This window comes from Micrasema longulum, unplaced genomic scaffold (assembly GCF_059751315.1).
Source record: "Micrasema longulum isolate JH-2025_06_02 unplaced genomic scaffold, ASM5975131v1 h1tg003707l, whole genome shotgun sequence".
Classification (NCBI taxonomy): Eukaryota; Metazoa; Arthropoda; class Insecta; order Trichoptera; family Brachycentridae; genus Micrasema; species Micrasema longulum.
In genome coordinates this window covers 1892-12404 of record NW_028280732.1, presented here as the reverse complement: position 1 = coordinate 12404, position 10513 = coordinate 1892, and the positions used below count along the sequence as shown (strand labels likewise).

The 10513-nt window shown below is 36.5% G+C and overlaps 1 long non-coding RNA gene across 2 annotated transcripts; it reads left to right on the top strand.

The window, feature by feature from the left end:
* The first annotated feature begins 7087 nt into the window (after window positions 1-7087).
* LOC148270594 (uncharacterized) lies at window positions 7088-9325 on the top strand. Of its 2 annotated transcripts, none has more exons than XR_015825344.1 (4): window positions 7088-8013; window positions 8111-8354; window positions 8926-9059; window positions 9146-9325. It is a non-coding gene; the product is annotated as an uncharacterized LOC148270594 (long non-coding RNA). The 2 variants fall into 2 exon arrangements; XR_015825343.1 differs by having other exon boundaries at window positions 7089-8013; window positions 8763-9059.
* Window positions 9326-10513: the final 1188 nt, after the last annotated feature.

Below are 10513 nucleotides of genomic sequence, written 5' to 3'. Positions count from 1 at the left end.
AGATTAAAGCCATTTTAATCGTACAATCGAGTCAGTGGAAAACACGAAAGTGTAAACCTTTGGACAAGATTTATAAATATATTTCCGTGAAAAATTTCAACGCTTATCAGTTCGTGGTTTACCTCTTCGTTCTTATTCTCAAGACACTCTCTTAATACCCATCCACAATTTATTTTTCTTCTCTTACTCATAATGTGTCCATGTGGCTCAACTGAGAAATTACCTCCCATCTACCATTAAAGATGTTACTACAGTATCTCTGTTTAAATCACGTCTGAATAAACATTTCCTATCTATTCCTTAATCTCCCCTCCTTTCCCTTTGATTGATTTATTTAGATGATAAATAGATTTACGTATTTTGTACATTTATTCAATATTCAATATATTCTACATTTATAAATTTATTTTATATATTCTATATTTTTAGATTTTTTAGTTTTATTTTCTACTGAATATGTTTTGTAACTTAAATTATAAAAATAAAACTTTTATTGTATCGGTTGGTTGAAAGAAATTGCCATTTGGCAATAAGCCCGCCAATAAAACAATTAACGTTTTGTACAAAAAGTCTAATAAATAAAAATAAAATAAATATAATTTCCTTTGCAATTGGGAACACAGCACTTACAAACCATTTTTGTATGCCAAAATCTTTCTTAGATAGGCAGGAATAGTTTACGTACTAATTTTACTTTATTTTAAAAGCAATTTGCTACATTTGAAGCAGAAAAACACGAGCTGCGGTTTGTCAGATGAAAAATAGTGGAATATATTTGCAGATGTATGAAAAACACAAGGCTTACCATAGAATTCATAACGTTCGCTACGGCATCTTTAACCAGATTCTGCCCTGCGCTTTGACTGCCAAGGCTTTTAGATCTAGTAGGTATTGCTACCACCCTACTACCAGTCATAACACTAGATCGTCAAACGTTGTCAAAAGTACAATATTATTTATGTTGTCAAATGTTGCCAATTTGTGTGGAATTTCCAAAACTGCAGGGTATTATGTCGGCACCTAGTTGGTGGCCTAATTTTGTGATGTACAAAGTTATGTGGGTGCACAGAATGAGAGCAAGTAAAACAGGGTACTTACGTTTTACACAAAGATTTATTCACGAAACTAAACTACTGAAGCTAACACATTGAAAGAAGGATTCTAATAACTATATTAGGCAAAATAAAATGAAGTTGGTAAATCTAAATTGGCGGTAATTTTGTGCCTCGAAGACGCGTGCGGTGAGGTCGGAATCCGGTAGTATTCTCGAAGCCGGTTTGGCCTGTTCGTACGCTCTACGTCGGCGTTCGGCAATGTTCGGCTCGTGCCGTCGTTGTCGACCCGCCACACAGCCCCCTTCCAAGTTTTGAAATCTGTTTTTCAAAACTGACGCTGTATCCCCCTCCTGCCGCTACGCGTTGTGTATGCCGGTTGTTCTGTTGGTGTTTCCGTTTCTGCTGGACTGGCTCGTTCTTCCGCTGTCTGGAACGCCGGCTTGCACCTGTCCAGCGAAACCTTTTTATGTTCGCCATCCACGTCCAGTGTTACCGTCTTTTCCGCCCTGGTGATGACCTTGTAGGGCCCCTTGTAGTTCGGCATCAGGGGTTTGTACACTCTGTCGTCCCTCAGAAACAAGTGTGTGGCTCTCTTTAGTTCCGGGTGGATGAAAACGTTACCTTTATTGTGGTGCTCGACTGGCCTTGGTTTGACGTTTTGCATGAACTTTACCAGTTGCCTAGTGTAGGAGTCCGGGTCAATGTAGTCGTTCGTCTGCTCCAGGATGTCTGCTGGTAACTTTAGTTTGCACCCATACAGCATCTCTGCTACTGAGTGCTCTGCATTCGTGCGCAGTGTGGCCCTCAGTCCGAGTAGTATGGTGCTGATCGATTTTGTCCACGGAACAGGGTGGTGAGCTTTAATGGCCGTCTTCAGCGTTCTATGAAATCGCTCGATCATGCCATTACTTTGTGGATGGTAAGGCGTCGTGTTGGAGTGTGCTATGCCTGATCTGGAACAAAACAAGTTAAAGTCCGTAGACATGAATTGCCTACCCTGATCAGTTATAATTTTCTCCGGTACGCCGTATCTCGCAATCCAGTTGTCCCAGATGGCTCTGATGATTGTGTGGGTCTGGATATCTGCGATAGGGATTACTTCCGCCCATCGAGTGTATCGGTCGATACATGTGAGGCAGTACCTCAGTCCCTCTGATGGTGGAAAAGGTCCGATGAGGTCGACATGGACCACGCAGAATTTCTGTCTCGGCATGTCGATCTTGATGATCGGTGTCCTCGTGTGTTTGTTGACTTTGCTCTTCTGACAGGGTATGCAGGCCTTCGTCCAAGCTGCGCAGTCTGCTTTCATATTTTTCCAGACGCCTCTTTGACTGATGGTCTTGGTCGTGGCGTCGGCTCCTGCATGGTTGAGGTTATGCACTTGGTTGAAGAAAGATCTCTGTAGCGTTTTTGGGATGTACGGTCGCATGTTGCCTTTGTTGAGATCGAAGACGATTTCTTGTCCCTGCATGTTGGTTTTGATCAGGTTCAGAGCAGTGTTCTTGTCGTCCAAGAGTGCGAGTAGTTCGTTGTCCTGCCTTTGTTCTTTATGGATCTTTTCGAACGATATGTTTGCCTCTTGTTCGATCATGTCGATTCTTGATAAGGTATCGGCGACGACGTTGTCTTCTCCTTTTATGTATTTGATGTCCGTGCTGAACTGTGAGATGTAGTCTAGATATCTGAGTTGTCTGGGGCTTTCTTTGTCGTGACTTTTCCTTCTAAACACGAATTGTAATGGTTTATGGTCCGTGTATATACAGAATTCTCTGCCCTCCAGATAATGTTGAAAGTACCTTACAGTCTCAAAAATGGCTAGTAGTTCCCTGTCGTACGTACTATATGAACACTGAGCCTTGTTCAACTTTTTTGAGAAGAAACTTATCGGTTTGTAGTTGATGCCGTCTGTGGTTTGTTGTAGCACGCCTCCGATTGCGTAATCTGAGGCGTCTGTCCACACTGACATCTTGCTGCTTTCCTCTGGGTAGCTAAGCTTAGTGGCGTTGATCAGCGAGTTCTTGACCTCTTCGAAATCGTGTGTAGTGACTTCGTTCCACTCTACTTTTCTGTTGTCATTCTTTTTTGCTCCCTTGAGGTAATCGTGTAGTCGTATCAATTTGTGTGCTGCTCGTGGTATGAATCTTCGGTAGAAGTTTCCCATGGCCAAGAATCTTCTCAACTGCTTAATGGTTTCTGGCTTGTTGAGGTTCGTGATGGCTTCCACTTTTGTTGGCGAGGGTCCGATGCCTTCAGCCGAAATTTCATAACCAAGAAATAACAGTGTTTTCTTGGCAAACTCGCATTTAGATGGGTTTACCATCATTCCATGATCTTGAAGTCGCTGGAACAAAGCTTTTAAGTGTTCCACATGTGTTTCTTCGTCTGGTGAAGCGATCAATATATCGTCGATATATGCGTGTACTCCTTCTAGACCTCTTGTGACTTCGTTGATGTGCCGTTGGAATGTTTGTGCAGCGCATGATAGTCCGAATGGCATTCTTACAAATTCAAATAACCCGAATGGTGTGGTTATAGCTGTCTTTTTAATGTCAGTTTCATTAATTGGAATTTGGTGATATGCTCGTTGTAAGTCAATTTTGGAAAAAATTTTACAGTTAAATAAGTCATTGCATATATCGTGGATATGTGGCAAGGAATAACGATCAGGTACCGTCTGTGCGTTTAAGCTACGGTAATCGCCACAAGGGCGATAAGTACCATCGCTCTTCTTCACCATATGCAATGGAGAGGCCCACTCACTCTTGGAGGGTCTACAAATACCTTGAGCCACCATGTGATCGAACTCTTGCTTCGCCTGCCTCAGTAGTTCTGGGGACAGCCGACGAGTCTTACACATAACGGGTTTGCCACGGGTATCTATATGGTGGATTGTGTTGTGTTTATCCAGCCCTGCGTATGGTTTATTGATATCTACTAGTTGTGGATACTTCAATATGAGTGAGTGGTAAATGTTGGTTTTGTCTGTTAATGATATGGAACATGTTATGTTGTTGTTTGTGGAGATGTCAAATGCTCTGACTATCTTGCCGTTTGTATTGTCTACTAACCGTTTGTTCCTAACATCTACTAACAGGTGGAAGTTGTGGAGAAAATCTGCTCCTATAATAGGGCGTGTCGTATTCGCTATTATAAACTTCCATGTAAACATTTGTTTACATCCCAGATTCAGTGTTACCGTGGTAACTCCGAAATTCTGGATCGTAGTCCCGTTCGCTGCATAGAGAATTAGCTTAGACTTTTCTCCATGGCGTTTGTGTAAAGATCTAGGAATTAATGATATTTCCGATCCGGAGTCAACGAGGTATGACACACCGGTATCACGATCTTTAACAAAGAGACGTGTTGTGTTGGTTGAATCAGCCGCCTCCGCTATGATTCGACCATCTAGTTTTTTGAAGCTAGATGCGGTTTAAATTCACATGGTGTGACGCATTTCTTAGCTTGATCGCCAAATTTTGTGTGGAAGTAACAAAGAATAGTTTTCTTGTTATTTCCGTTGGCCCTATAGCTTGTTTTGTTGAAATTGTTGTTGTATTTGTTGTTATTGAAATTGTTACTGCTGTTACTTGTTGTGTGTTTGAATCTATTGTTATTGTTGTTGTGACTATGCTGTTTGTTGATTGTGTGAAATAAACTCTCTACCTTATGGGTTAGAGCTTGTACGGACTGTTCTAAACTACAAATGTTATTTTTATTGTTGGTACCTACTACCGCTACATTATCCTGTGTGTACACCTGTATTAGGCGATCTGCTATCGTCGCTTGCCTATCCCAGTCATCTTCGCTTATGGCTAAATGCGCTTGGATCGTCTTGGGCAGTTGTTGTATCCACAAGTATTGCAACGTCGTTTCGTCTATTTGTAAACCTATTGCTAGCGTCCGCATCTCTCTAAGTAGGCTGGATGGGTTTCGATCCCCAAGCTGTAAGGAAGAAAACAGTTTTTCTCTCCTTCTGTCCTGTGGACAGCCCATGCGTTGGATTATAGCTTCCTTCAGCCTCGTATATTTTGCTCGGTTCGGTTCCATGAGTAAAATATCTGAAACTTGTTCTATGTGCGCTTGTTCAAGTTTTGACACTAAGTGACTATAACGTGCGTCTTCTGAAACTATGTTTGCCAACTCGAATTGTGCTTCTATCTGTTTAAACCAAAGTTCGATGTTGTTCACCCATAGCTGTGGTAGTTTAACGCTAATCCTATCCGTGTGGAACATGTTGTTTGCTGTGTTGATATTTGTCAAGTCAGTGTTGTCCTTGTTAGCCATTGTTTACAGTTTAAAAATATTCGTTTTTAAAAAAAAAATTCAGAAAAATGTATGTAATAATGATTACAGTATAAGTTAAAATATTGAAATAAAAGTATTCAATAATGAGTGTAGTTGTATTAAAAAGTTAAGTTTAAATTATTAGATTTAAATTTAAATTTAAATTTAAATTTCAAACAAAAATATTTATTTTTTAAATGTCAGAGTCACTATTTGTTATGTATGTACTGTGCAAGTTATAGAAAAGAAAATTAAAAACAGAAAATTTAAATAATTATTTTACCATACGGCGGAACACATTTTCCAACTATTAGGTATTTGTATTCTCCAAGCCTGAGTGGTCCCCTCAATATTAATATTCCTTTTGATTGTCCGTTGTACAATATATCAAGTTTAAAAATGTTTATGGTAAAACTTCAAATCTGTAACACATAATAACATGCATAGCCTAGGTTAAAAATATAAACATATATAGTACAGTCACACGATATAATGTATATAGAAAAAAAGTATGGATACTAATGTCCACGTACTAAGTTAAACATTCGTCGGCTTAGCCGCCCGAATATCTGTTTGTTTGATAGTTTCAAGTTGTTTACAAAAATAAAATTTTACAAATTGCAAGTATTGTGAACGACTGCGCCAGCTGAAAAATATTTCCGATAGATTTCGCTGGTAAAAAAAAAAACTTACTCCCGCAGTGCGTTCACAAGGAGAAAACTTTCGGATGCCTACGTCACGCTTGTCTCGCCATATAATATTTGTCAAAAATAATTATGTTCCGGTACCCTGTAAGTACCTCTACTCAATCTGGCACCCTATGTAAATGTTCGTGTGAATTGTTTGTGTGTTCGTCTCAAGAAAAATAAAAAAAAATAAAATTTATATGTGTTGTAGGAATGTATTACTCGGCGTGCGATTTTTGGTGAGCGAGTCGCTCGAACGTATTATATTATGTTTGTTTATAATAATTTTAGTTAAATTATGAATCACCTGTTTGAATTAATCCCGGCCGAGTAATATTGTTAAGAAATTAATCACAGTTTAATCAATTCACTAGTTACATTAATTACATTTACATTAGTTACATTTACATTGAAGATTGTTACCGACAGAAAAATTCACTCGATTCGCTCGGTCTTTGAAAAATCTAATTCTATTATATATTATAATTATTATAATATAATTCTATTATACTAAATTAATTAACCTTACAATAAGTTAACCTTGAAATAGATTAACCTTGATTAATTACAAATAAATTAAAAGTGCAATCAAATTAAAAATGAAATTTTAAATTTTTCATGTACCGACCGAAAAAAAGTAATTGTTGTACAATTTTGTCAAGCGAAGATATTTCTGTCTGAAATTTTGCGCAATTTTTATGGAATTTGAATGGGGTCACCGTGATTGATTGTTTAATGTTGTGTTTTCGTGTTCAAACGTCGGGGTATACCACTTTTATGTCGGCACCTAGTTGGTGGCCTAATTTTGTGATGTACAAAGTTATGTGGGTGCACAGAATGAGAGCAAGTAAAACAGGGTACTTACGTTTTACACAAAGATTTATTCACGAAACTAAACTACTGAAGCTAACACATTGAAAGAAGGATTCTAATAACTATATTAGGCAAAATAAAATGAAGTTGGTAAATCTAAATTGGCGGTAATTTTGTGCCTCGAAGACGCGTGCGGTGAGGTCGGAATCCGGTAGTATTCTCGAAGCCACTGGGGTGACAGTCCCTATTGCGAAGTGTTTTACCCCCCTTGTGTTGGTAGTCATGGAGTTTTACCCCCCTTGTGTTGGTAGTAATGGAATTGGTAGTATCGCATCGCTATTTCGAGTAAGCGCTACGCACTTGCTACGTACGAGCGCTGATGTCGCATCATGACGTCACACAGTTAGAAAAAGCAAATGGCGCATGTGTGAAAAACGGTTTAAATTTAAAACCTGTGTTAATCTTAAATCTACGGCGTGCGTGTCCTGTTTTCGTTATTTTTTCGGTTTGTGTCAGTCTTCTCACCTTTTCTCTTCTATTAAAAGCAAAAAGCGCGTGTGAAAAATGGTTTAAATTTAAAACGTGTGTTAACCTTAAATCTACGTCGTGCGTGTGTCTTCTCACCTTTTCTCTTCTATTTTTCTCGCCTGTGATAATTATAACAATGTCAAAAAAGTGTTGTATGCTTTCTTGCCATGTATCCGGGGACATCGTCAAACTATATCGCTTTGCCAAAATTAGACACATCACATAGTAGAATTCGCTATGCATTTCGCGTATGTCAAAGACATTTTCAGGCAAAGTTCATTGAGGGAAACTGTAGGCTACTTCCTGAAGCAGCACCGGCTTTATTTACTGAAGAACATATAGCCAAGGAAGCAAAAATAAAAAAATAATATACCACAAAACTGCGCTAATTTTGTCCCTTGCTTTGTTGAAAAACTCTCCCAAGGGTTACATACTCGTGCAGAAAATTTTTGCATCGCCTTCAAGACGAACCTTATATAGACTTCTTGGAGGATTGAGTTTCCGAACAGGAATAAATGCAAACACAAGAGCATTTAAAAAAAATATTAATTAATATTTAATAATTTCGCTGTCACCATAACTATCTTTTGGTGTGAAAAATGAAGGACTCCAAAGGCTTCTCGATTTTGGAATTGAGAAAAAGCCAGGTTTGTTTTTTAAAAAAAAATTAGTATTGCAAACAAATTATTTAGTTCCATTTGTAATGTCATAATTTTGAGAATATATATTTTTTTCTTATTTCAGATTTGCGGACCATGCCTTGGTTTTTATGATAAGGGAGATTTTTTATGATATTGCTTACTATTTCTGTGAAGGGACAACTCCTGCCATTCAGTTAAATGTATTCGGGAAGTGTACGCTGCTGTTTCAGACACTGGTTTTATTATTAAGGCCAGTATATGTGACCAAGGTGCAACGAATGTTGGAGCACTTAAATATTTAAGAGAAGAAACACGAAGAATGTATTTGATTAATGGGAAAGATTATGGTAATAATTATTTTTAATATTTTATTAATAAAAAACTTTGCATTTATACGTCAATCATGAAATTAATATTAGTTAGAAAACAAGGTTCTGGTATTCAAAATTACCCATCATCAAATGTTAACATAAACTTGCAAAGGTTTGTATTTACACCTAATGATGGGTGATGAATTCTGAATACCCAAGACTTGTGTACTAACTAATATTAAACTCGTATGTGGTGTATAAATACAAAGTGTTTTTTATTTAAAATTAATTCTACAAATTAATTTCTAAAACGGTAGATAGAATTATTTTTATTTCCTTAGTTTATAAATGCAAAATTACATTCAGATTTTCTTTACAAATATTTTAAATAATACTACTTCAGTTTTATATTATGTTTAATGTTTTATTGAAATTTGTTTGCAGATGAAACATTTTTTGAAATATGTAGTCATAAGGTTTTTATAATTTATGACCTCCCCCATTTGATAAAGGGGTTAAAAAATAATTTTCTAAATAAAAATACATCAACTGAGGCTAAAATTTCAAGTTGTAATGATTTAATTTTTGTGCATGAACGGGACGCAAGGATTGGAGATGTGAGGTTATTGAAATCAATACACGATGCACACATTATACCTGATAAAATCCGAAAAATGAAAGTAAGCAACTGAGTGTTGAATGAAAGGACGGTTGCTGCTCTTCGTTTTGCTGCAGAATTTGGTATGTATCTAAATGTGCCGGATGAGATCAAAATATGAATTAAAAATATTTAGTCTTTAATAAATACTTGTTTTTTTCTATTTCAGAGTCATCACCCAAAAAATTAAGTTTGTTAGCCACCAGTGATGTCGTCTTATTCTTCGACAAACTCTCCGACAGTACAAATGGTGCTACCAACTTTTCCAAGGGTAAAATGAGATACATTGCTACACCGCAGTCTACACACCATGCATTTTGGATTGATGCTATTAACAAATTGAAGAAAATGAAATTTGAATTCAGGAAGAGAGACGATTGTACCATCTCTAAAAAACTATATTTTGACCATCAAAGGTTTTCAAGGGCTCTGGGCAGACTTGCATCAGGCTGGTAATAAAAAACTAGTTCTGCGACGTCTCAACCAAGATCCATTGGAAAACTTTTTTGGTACAATAAGAATGTACAATGGAAAGAATGTGAATCCAACATGCAGAGACTTTGTCAACACTTTTAAGTCTGCACTTATTAGTAATTTTTTGTCGTCACACTCTCCGACACTTAACTGTGAAGACGATAGAGGGCGCATGATACTAAACCTGAAAGAGTTTTTAAGTTTCTCTCGTGATGGTCCCACATTACTTTCAGAACCTGAGCTCAATAATGAATCTAGGATGTCATTATCTAGTTTGTTAATAGCAGAATGCAATAGCATTACTGTGCATGATGTATCTATTTTACGCTCTCAACAGGAGAGAAGTAAAGTTGGAGCCCATGGATATTCTGCTGGTTGGATTTGTCGTAGATTGTTAAGTGACAATATTTGTGAGGCCTGCAAACAATCCCTTACTCAGTCAGAAGCTTCAATTCATCACAAATATGTATTGTTGAGAGAGAGAACTGGTTATTATTTAAAATTAGCATATAATAGCCTTCTGAATTTATTAACAAGGTGGATTGAAATTATTAATGGGTATTTAAATAATCCAAATAATCTTATTCAATCAAATATCCATAAAAACTTGCAGTATATAATAGAGGAAAATTTAAATTTTGAGTGGTTATAAATGTAATAAAAGTAAAATTTGTAAAGCTGATTTTTAAATTACAACTATTCAATTAGACACAGGAAATAAATAAAATATTGTCAGGAAAATATGATTCTATTTAGAATGTAAGTAATTTTAGAAGTAATTTTACTTGATTCGAATCTAAATGTTTTACAAAAATTGGCTGTTGTAAAAAGCAAAAAATATTAATCATTAATTTGTATTTTAAAATCATTAATTTGTATTTAAGTAACTGTTATTTATTTACTCTTGCATATAAATACAGATGGTTTTTATCACATATTTTTAAATAAACAATTCTTATTGACCTATTTATTTATTTATTGTTGCAAAATGAATATGTTATGTATTTGTATAGCTAAAATACAGTATTTCTTTTAAATATGGACCTTTATTGTTCACATCATT